The 9,661-nt window shown below is 43.1% G+C and overlaps 1 long non-coding RNA gene across 1 annotated transcript; it reads right to left on the bottom strand.

Annotated features, from left to right (window-relative positions):
* Window positions 1–1,062: 1,062 nt before the first annotated feature.
* Window positions 1,063–5,487, bottom strand: LOC127483839 (uncharacterized). Its single transcript, XR_007910605.2, has 2 exons — window positions 5,283–5,487; window positions 1,063–1,355 (listed from the first exon to the last, which is right to left on the bottom strand). It is a non-coding gene; the product is annotated as an uncharacterized lncRNA (long non-coding RNA).
* Between the last annotated feature and the right edge of the window lie 4,174 nt (window positions 5,488–9,661).

Below are 9,661 nucleotides of genomic sequence, written 5' to 3'. Positions count from 1 at the left end.
TGAAGCCATTATATTATCCTTTTAAAGGAGACAATCAGAAGGGAATAAATGCTCTTTATTTTAGCAAATAATGCTAATTTTTTCTATGATTTACCTACAGGTATAGATGTAAAGATTTTTTGCACCAAAATCACAAATTTTAATTCCATTTTCCACAAACTTTTTGAAGTGTCCTCATGCATGCATGTGTGTTTCTCCTATATATGCAAATATAACATATTAACAATAGGCTGCATACTATTCTTGCTTTATTGTTTCTGCATGCTTTAAAGATTTGAAGTGAAATTTAAGCTTTTTAATCCAAGCATTACATTTTAATATGCAAATTTTCACCAATCACTGCAAAAGGTATTTTTTTTTGCTTGTTTTTGAACTTCAGTATTTATTACTTAAATGGAAGGTTGAAGTAATACATATTTTTTAAAAATACAGTTTTACAGTTTTAGAGACTTGTTTCTCTAAAGAGGAACTGAAGAACCTCGTGCAGTTCCAGTTTAGATTTCTAAAACACTGAGTTGAAACACTTAAAGAGAAGCCCCATGCTTGTTTGCTTAAGCGTATCCTGATATGAATGGTTTTGTCAGTCAGCAAATATTCTTTGCTCACAAAATAAAATTTTTGAGGAATATCATGATGGAAGCATTTCACACACACAATTTGTCAGTTTGAACTCAGAAAAGATCATGAAATTTGTTTACTTATTTGTTTGTCTTTTTCTCTGAAAGATAGTTAATTACTGAGGCACTGAGAATGTTTTATATTCCTGGTTTGCCGTTGTGCCTTGCAAACCTGAGACTAATGAGACCAAGTTTTCACCCCAACTCTGAACTTGCTGACTTATCTGATTTAAAATCTGAGCATCTGAACACTGGCGAGTTGTTTTAAATAATGATTTCTTTCTGTTGTTGCTACTGCTTCGTGAAGAGTGATTTAAAAAATACAACAAAGACAATGTCTTGAATCTGATGTAGGAAAAAAAGTGTGATGGACCTAGCAGACATCTATGGCATGTATATTTATTTAACTGCTTGCTATAATGCATATTATTAATGACGACAATCATGAACTTGAATGCATTGTTTATTTTGTAAACACACATAATGGAGCTTTCAAAAAAAGAGAGATAGGCTGCCCCTTGCAAGGATGGCCATCTGCAGTAGAAGCAAGGACTCAGGGACCCTTTGTGACTTGGGTTCCTGACCCAGTCCATTTCACTATTTGTATTCTGGGAACATTTTGCTAAGTCCATCTGTAATTTCTCTGCAGGATCATTGAAAACTAACACACGTCTAGTTCAAAAGTACAGGGTGGATTAGATCTGAAAATCTGTATGTGGACTTGGACATCACCAGCACCTGTAAGAGTAAATATACATTAAATGCCATTAGTTTGCAGTTACAAAATGCAGAATGGATTCCAGGGTTCACGAGTGCTGCAGGAACGGCCTTTAACTAGAGACACCGAGATGAGATGTGGTGACTGTGTGCCTGCAGCCCACTCTGCTGTAGCTGAGGAGAAGAAGTGGAATGGGCAGAGACTCTTCTCCACATGAGACCTAAGGCATCCCAGTTTCTTTCAGTACTCTTCATTTTAATTTTATATTTTTATGCCAACTCATAAAACCTTGACTGATCATTTTGGCCTTCGTTCTGACCCCTCCTTGCTTTACCCCAGTGTCTGCAATATTGGGTTTTAGTGAAAATAGAAGAGGTAGAATGAAAGGCAGCTCGATCAGAGGACAAGTCTATTCACACATTACCTCCGAATTTATCTGTGTGTTACCTGAACCCTGGGCCATCAGGCCTGCCTGGAATTTATCTCTCCATCTGATTGAGAGCCCAAGTCCCAGAATCCCAGGAAAATATTCGCCTGAAAGGAGAACATGTTTGTTTTTGTAAATTTTACAAACGCTGGCCGTAGGGATTCTTAAAAGGGCATCTTACACAGCGCAGGGACTCTAAATAGTACATCTGCTTTAAATATTGTTGGGTGTCTCGGGCCTTTGTGGAGAGGGTTTGATGCTGTCTTTTGTTGTAGGACAACTGGTGTATTCTGTGATGCAGGGGAGTTGCCAGTTCAAAGGATACAGCCTTCCTTAGGGTTTCTTTTCTTCCTTTCTTTTCTTTGCCCCTCCCCCATCTCCACATTGTGGGTTTTGCTGGGGGTGGGGGGGTGCTTTAGCTTAAAACATTCGCAGGGAACTCCCAGTCTTTCTTCTTTCAAGAAAAGACAAACCCTTCATGATAATAATTGCAAAAATCTGCAGTAAGATTTGTAGATTGAAGAGCGTGAAAATATATTGGCTAATATCACAACCTTTTGTCCTGAATGAGGTAAATAACTCTAAACTTTGTGTTGGTGGACTGGAAAGTATTTACAGATATTAATTACTGGCAAGCTCATGCAAAGTATCCTGTATTAATTCTCTTCCGGTTTTGCAATTTTCAGGAATAATTTCAGCCACCTACATACACGATCTTCCCATAATATTCTTAATGGTATTAAATACCTACCCCTCCACTCAGTTTAAATAGCATTTTAATAAGCATCCTCTATTCAGAAAATTTTAAAGGCTTTTATTCATTTAATCTGAACATTAGAATGCAGAAAAATCAGAAACCCAGGTACCAATGCAGACCTTCGCTGCTTCTTAGACAATGATTTCGGCTAGGTGACTGTGTGTTTTGTTGAGAAAAGGAGTGGATAGAATATTGACAGTTTCCTATCAATAGCTGGACCCTGGAGGCCTGGCTGTTTGGGCCCACGCTGATTGACTACTCCTTAATAGACATATAATTGTTGACAAATACCTTCCAATAGACTGTGGCAGCTCTGGGGAAGCAAAGAGGATTTCAGGCTGAGGGGGACCAGAGTTGAGCCATTTGGGAGAGGCAGTGCCTTACAGAAGAAAAGACCTTTTGCTCATAATACGAACCTTCCTAGAGAAAAGGGATCAAGGCGGCTCCATGGCCAATCCTGGGGAGCGCTGCTGATAGGGAGAAACTCAAAACACTCATTGTTCCATGTGTCATGGAGTATGCTGGGGAGGGACGGACTCGGGCTCTGATCCATGCAGCTTGCTGTCAAATCTATTGCTTTGCCATTGTTAAGAAAATCTGTATTTTATGTTTGATATATATGTGTGTATATATACATATTTGTATATTATATATATTTCTATATATATTTTATATATACATATATTTAGACAGAAAGAGGAGTCTGGGTATGAGATTCAATATCTAGAGTTTTTTGTTTATTCATGGCATTGTTAAACCTTTCAACCTGATGTTTGCAGGAACACAGTGTGCTATTCAGATAAATTTCAAAGAGCCTTGAGCAGTAATAAGAATGCAGAAGAAAATCTGAATGTGGAAATCAGCCCCATTTAGTACTAAAATATCGGCGGAGCCTGGAGCTGTCCCCATGAAGCGAGTGCAGCCAAGAGCATTCGAAACCTGGATCTCAGGCTCAGTGCTCCTTAGGCCAAGGCTGCCGCCCCAGATCAATGCCTGGCTGAGAATTAGCTCTGGAAAGTTTGCCTCCCGGGATGCTTTCCCACTGTCCATTCAGTTTCCGTAAATCTCCCTCCTTGGGGGTTTATTCTCAACCACAGGAGGCCACGATTACTTTCAGTGCCTGACAGGAGCCTGCCAACAATGGGACAAGAGGATGTTATCTAGATCTCAAGCTGCTATAGGCTAATGAAATAAAAGAAAATGTAAACAAAGTTAAAAATGCAACCCTGGTCTCACCATAGGCAAGTGGAACAAGGCCCAGTGTGGTCAGCGAAGCCGGTTCCCTACTACAGTCCAGGGAATGCATCAAGGTGACACTGTGGGCAGCCACCTGACATCCTGCGAGACACAGGACCAGCTTGTGCCCCAAAGACCTTGAGTCCTGCCTTTGATTCTTATTGATCAAATACGCAGATTAAATCCCGTATCACACAGCCAGGCAAAACCTAAGCTCTCTGTGTCAACTTGGAGGAATCCGGCAAAGCCCCGTCTGGATCCTCTTTTTATGCATGAAGGCGAGGCTGAGTGCACATGTATCTCAGAAGGCGCACAAAGTGGGCAAGCAGATATGTAGGTCTGATAGCTCCGAGGCTCCCTGGCAGAAGGATGAGCCCGATAAGAATGTTCTACTTGTTACCTGTTGTCAAATTCAAACCCATAGTTAGGATTCATTTGGGGCGGGGAGAAGGGAGGATTATTTTTGAAGTTGCTTCTTTGCAATCTGCAAGCATTCCTAAACAGGCAAGCTTCTGCAAACAGCTGCCTCAAATGTTGTGTGTGTGTGTGTGTGTGTGTGTCCATTAATTCAGAATTACTCCAATTACAAGCTTCTGATGCTCTGAAACCCTCTCTCTAACCCAAAAGAGATGGAGAGCCCTCGGACCATCCAATCAGATCATTTTCCCTGCCGCCTGCAGCAGATGTAAGCAATTTAGTTTTTTATTTCTGCATATTCAGTGTGAGCGGAGCTGTTGGGGACCTTTCACCCCGGAGCCTGCAGGATTCTAACCCTATCAAATTAAAGCATTTTGCTCACTTATTCCCAAACGCTTTGCTGGTGCTAAGCAGACATCCCGCTGCATAGCAATGGCGGGCGTTCGTGTCCACTCATAGCCCCAGCCTAATCAGAGATTATTAAGGAATATATACAGTGCTTTAATTTGATGAGATTGGTTATAGGTAGTGCAGTTAAAGGTCACACTCCTGCGTGTATCTCCCTCCGTCTCTGTAATATTTTCTTCTCGCTTGACAATCCTGAGCTGCAAACAATAGGCCAAGGCGACACATTTATTTTTGACATGCTGTGATGGGCTCAATAAGGACAAAGATGAATTATTTAAAGATTGCATAAACAAACATCCCGGGCCAGGTTTTGGTTTCATCTTTCCCTTTGTTGCTCAGCGGATGCTGTTGCCTCGAATGAACACGTTAGAGAAATGCGCCTCCTTTGGACAGGAACACATTGAGACGCAGGGCCCAGATGGCTGGGTCGGCTCCCTCACTCCTGTTGCTGGCTGCGCAGGCCGGGCTGGCGGCTCCCAGCTCCCAGGGAGAGGGGCCTCCGGAGGACTGCTTTGCTCTTCTGACCCGGGAAACTTCTCCACCTGCTGTGAGCTAATTGAGCCAGCCTGCCTGCACCAATGGGAGCGGCGGGGCCCCTGGGGGCCGGCAGCTGTGGATCGCAGCTCCTGCTCCTCCCTCGCTGGGGCCGAGCCTGGCGCTGGGAGGCGGCCCAGTGCTTCCCTGGCGGGGCCGGAGACTCACCTGGCGCGCTCTGCTCATTTCAGGGTGGATTTTCCTGCCGCGTTTTCTTCCTCTGCCCAAGGAGGCCCTTCGTGCAGCGCGGCCTCGGGAACCCCGCGCCCGCGGAGAGCCCGGCGGTTGCGGCGCCCCGGCGGTTTCCCCAGCCGCGGTTATTCTAATGCACGCACCAGGGAGGCGCAGGCCCAGGGGGAGGCAGAGGCAGGGACGAGGGCAGCTTCTAATCTCCTGTCAAACTTAATGGGTGCTGTGGATGTGTCCATGTAATGGACCAACTGCGGGCTGATTCACCTAGAAATTTACATGAAAATTGCTTTAAGCAGCTGTATGTAAAAATTCAAGCCACACCGTGTCACTGTACCGCACAGGTCACGGCGCAGCCCCGGGTATTGTAGCCGAAAACAATCTGTTTTCATTCACGGGACGAGGGGCAGGGGGAGGGACACGGGCGGGCTGGTCAGGACAGCGCCTGCGTTTAGGGAGAGCCAGGGGTGCAGGCGCCCGGCAGCCTCCTGCCTCTGACCCCTTGGCTCCAGACTTCCCTCTTCCCCTTTCCCCCAGAACCTTTAATATTTTAAAGGAAAATTATGCCTGGCTTGTTGTTCCAGTCCCACACTACGTTACTTACTGCTCCTACTAAATTATTTAAAAGGCTACACCCCTGAAAGTGAAGAATACTGGGTCCGGGCCTCCTGAAGAAATTGTTGCTGTGTGTTCCTAGCGAAGGCCTGGACATTTCACAAAACCCTCCCTCCGTATGTTGTTTTCTTTTTAATTTTCATACTCCGGAACTGTGATGATTAGGAGGTAATAGAGAATAACTCCTAGGACGGAGACAATGATGAAGAAGCACGGGAGTTTGGGAGGATTTCCTGTTGGGAGCCTCTCCCAGGAAGAGGCATCGCTTCCACCCTTGCGTAGCAGGTGTCCTGCAGGCTTTTACTGGGTGAACACTGGGGTGCACGATGTGGGACTCGTGTGGCCACGGGGGCAAGGAAAGCAAAAGTGGGGTACATGGCTCTCTGGGTCTGGCTCAGATCTCCAGGTGGCTTGCTCCCCAAGGAAAGAGCCGACAGCCTGCGGGGGGGCGGTGTCTGTGGTCCCTCCTGGGAGGCCCTCACTGCAGAGGGCACACTGTGTGCCCTGGCCTGGTAGAGGCAGCAGCTCTGGAGGCAAGAGATCAGAGAGCCTGTCTGATTCCCACCCATGAGGATGCAGGGTTGCTGCCTCCTGGAAGGAGCCTTGCTTTCTGCCTGGTGGCAGGGCCTGTGGGCCCGGAGGTGAGCTCCCCAGGTTCCTAAAGAGGAATCCATGAGCTGAAAATGCCAAAAGCAACTTCTTACATTCAGTGAGTGCTGTGTGCATTTGCATGTGCATGCATGTATCTGCAGGTATCAAAACTGCTCCTCACTGCTTTGTGTTCTGAAATGTTTCTATAAAAAGGCAGTTAATATGATGAGTCTCATTTCCTGTAGTTGTGTGGCTAAGTGAATAACGTTATTTAGAACAGTTTGTCAGAGCCGGGATCTGGGTAGTGCTGAGATTGTCTCAGGATTGGCTCTGGGTCAAGTCAAGGGCAGCCTCCTCCAAGGAACCCACCTGTCCCCTTACCCGCTTGATCACAACATGTCAACCCTCCCCCAGCCCCCTTGTGTCTGTCACTTCTCATTTTAAAGCATCCCTCAGGTAGAGTCTCGGTTTTTCTTTGCTTAGCTCAAAATTAAATTTCCCTTGATATAGTGCAAACCAAAAATAACCAGAGGAGAAAGAGAAAAAGCTCACTAACAGTTTTAAAAATTGTTTGTGTTTCAGCCTTATTTTAAGAGCATGACTCTGCCATGAGTGGTGCTTCAAATCCTTGCCTGTGTGTAGATAGTCAGGGTACCACTGGGACAAGGCAGTCCTCTTCCTCTGAGTGCAAGCCACAGGTCAACTGGGACAATTCTCTTTCGGCAAATAGCTGAAGTGTTAGCTTTGCATACACTTTTCTTATGTGATAGGATCTTACCATATAAATCTATTTGGAAATCCAGAATTTAAAGTGTGAAAATATTTGATGATTTTATTCCTATAAATATTATAGCATAAGGAATAATGTTTTTAGTTGAAAAATCAGCAGTTGTTGGTAGACAGGTGTTGGAAGGCTGAGGAAAAATGGATCTGGCTTTGCAAGTTGTCGAGCTTATTACACAAATTCAGTAGGAATGAAGGCTGCGATGATTTTTCTGTTGGACATCCGCTGCAGTTTTATTCCAAAGTGCTTTTTGAGAATGGGGAGATTCCTTTCAAACTGTGCTGAGACTGATGTCAGGATGGTAAACCTCATAAAGGAGTTTGTTACTTGGCTTCAGTAGCTGCTGCAGTGCCATGAAGGTTGCCATTTCTCCTGATTATTTTGCACTTGAGTTTGATGTAGTCAAACCCCTTCCACTGTCATGGGCATCACTGATTGTGTCGTGTTATCACGCATTAGCTGGTTATTAGGAGAAACTGGAGAGAAGTTTATTGAAATGTAGATGCATAGTAAAGAAAGGTTGTTTCTAAAGATTTCCAGTATATACATGGGCATTCGAGTTATTCCAGGATGGTTTCTTCTCTATGTAGAATGTATAGTGCATCTAGTTGCAAGCATGCTAACTCACTTCCTTAGACCTTGCAAGGAAAAATGTTCAAATACCACACCTGCTTGGGATTTGAACATTGTAAGATGCTTCAGTTTAATGCAACATGACAGGATTAATAACCACCATCTTTCTGTTGTTGTGAAATATTTTCCTAAAGAATCATTCTTTCCTTTATGAATCATATTCCTTTTGAATTGCCTTTGCATGTAATTCTGAGAAAGGCCACAAGGTGGGAGTGGCGCTAGTGATGGCAGTTCAGGTCTCTGGCGTGGACTAAGCCTGCCTAGAATTCCTGTGATTGCTGTCCATGAATAGAGCTTCCCACAAACCGAGCTGCTTTTTAATGTCCAAGAAGTAGAGCACTACTCCATCAATCACACACTACCAGTGTTTGCATTTGGAGCTAAAGGAAAATACAGATTAAGAAGGAGAAAAATAAAGAAAGCCATTTAGGTGTGTGCAATTGCCCATCTAAGTTACTCAGATTAAGGTATCTTAGTTACAAATCCTTTAGCCTTGTGGGGCTTATGGTTGGGTCAGGGACAACACTGAACCGCTACTCAAGCACACATTTCTTACACTGATAATAAAAAACATTTCTCTTGTAAGCATCTGCTGAGAAAAGAAAAAATGATTTATATTCTCAATCATAAAAAGATCTTTCATCCGAATTCCAAAAAATCTTACATGTGGTAAAATAAATATTAAATAATCATGTTTATAAATTTTAATGTATTTTTCTAAATAATTATGAGGTCAATAAAGAAATTATAAATACAATTATGTTAAAAGTGAAACTGGAGCACTAACCGTAAAAGATATTGGATGCTTCCAAAACCGTAGTAAAAAGCAAATTCATAGCATTATTAAATAAGAAAAAATAAAAGGAAATGGATTGGTTATTCAACTCAAGAAAGTAGAAAACACTACCGGTATAAAGAAGCATTATAGGTAAAGGGTAGAATTGATAAATAAATGAGTACATAAGTCTATAACAATATTTTTACTAGGAAAAAAATTTGAGATGTGCCTGTGAATTCTTCTCAAGATAATGAAATGAATTACATAAACAAAATTATAACTGAGAAACAGCATAACAACCCATGTGAAGGGAATATAAATAACAAGACCTTTTAACTTACATACTAAGAATAGGAATACTCAGTATAGTTTTCTTTTTCAAAAATATAAAAAATGGGGCTAGCACTGTGGCAAAGCAGTAAAGCCGTTGCCTGCAGTGCCAGCATCCCATATGGGTGCGGGTTCGAGTCCTGGCTGCTCCACTTCCTATCCAGCTCCCCGCTATGGCCTGGGAAAGCAGTGGAGAATGGCCCAAGTTCCTGGGCCCCTGCACCTGCATGGGAAACCTAGAAGAAGCTCCAGGCTCCTGGTTTTGGATTGGTGAAGCTCCAGCCATTGTGGCCATCTGGAGAATGAGCCAGTGGATGGAAGACCTTGCTCTCTGTCTCTCTCTGCCTCTGCCTCTCTGTAACTCTGCCTTTCAAATAAATAAATAAAATATTTAAAAAATATAAAAGACTACTAATTCCAGAAAAACAAGTAACCTGAGTGTGCTAATATCATAAAAGCAAAAGTACATCTCTTTCACTAAAAGCTTAGAAGGTATATTGAACCAAACAATATTCAAGAGAATAAAATGTAGGGCTAATCCCAGGGATGCATGAGTCCAATCAATTCAGAATACAATCGTTTCCGAAAACTGTGAATGCACATCTTAAATAACTACCATAAACATAT

This window comes from Oryctolagus cuniculus, chromosome 12, assembly GCF_964237555.1.
Source record: "Oryctolagus cuniculus chromosome 12, mOryCun1.1, whole genome shotgun sequence".
Classification (NCBI taxonomy): domain Eukaryota; kingdom Metazoa; phylum Chordata; class Mammalia; order Lagomorpha; family Leporidae; genus Oryctolagus; species Oryctolagus cuniculus.
This window is presented reverse-complemented; position numbering and strand designations above follow the sequence as displayed.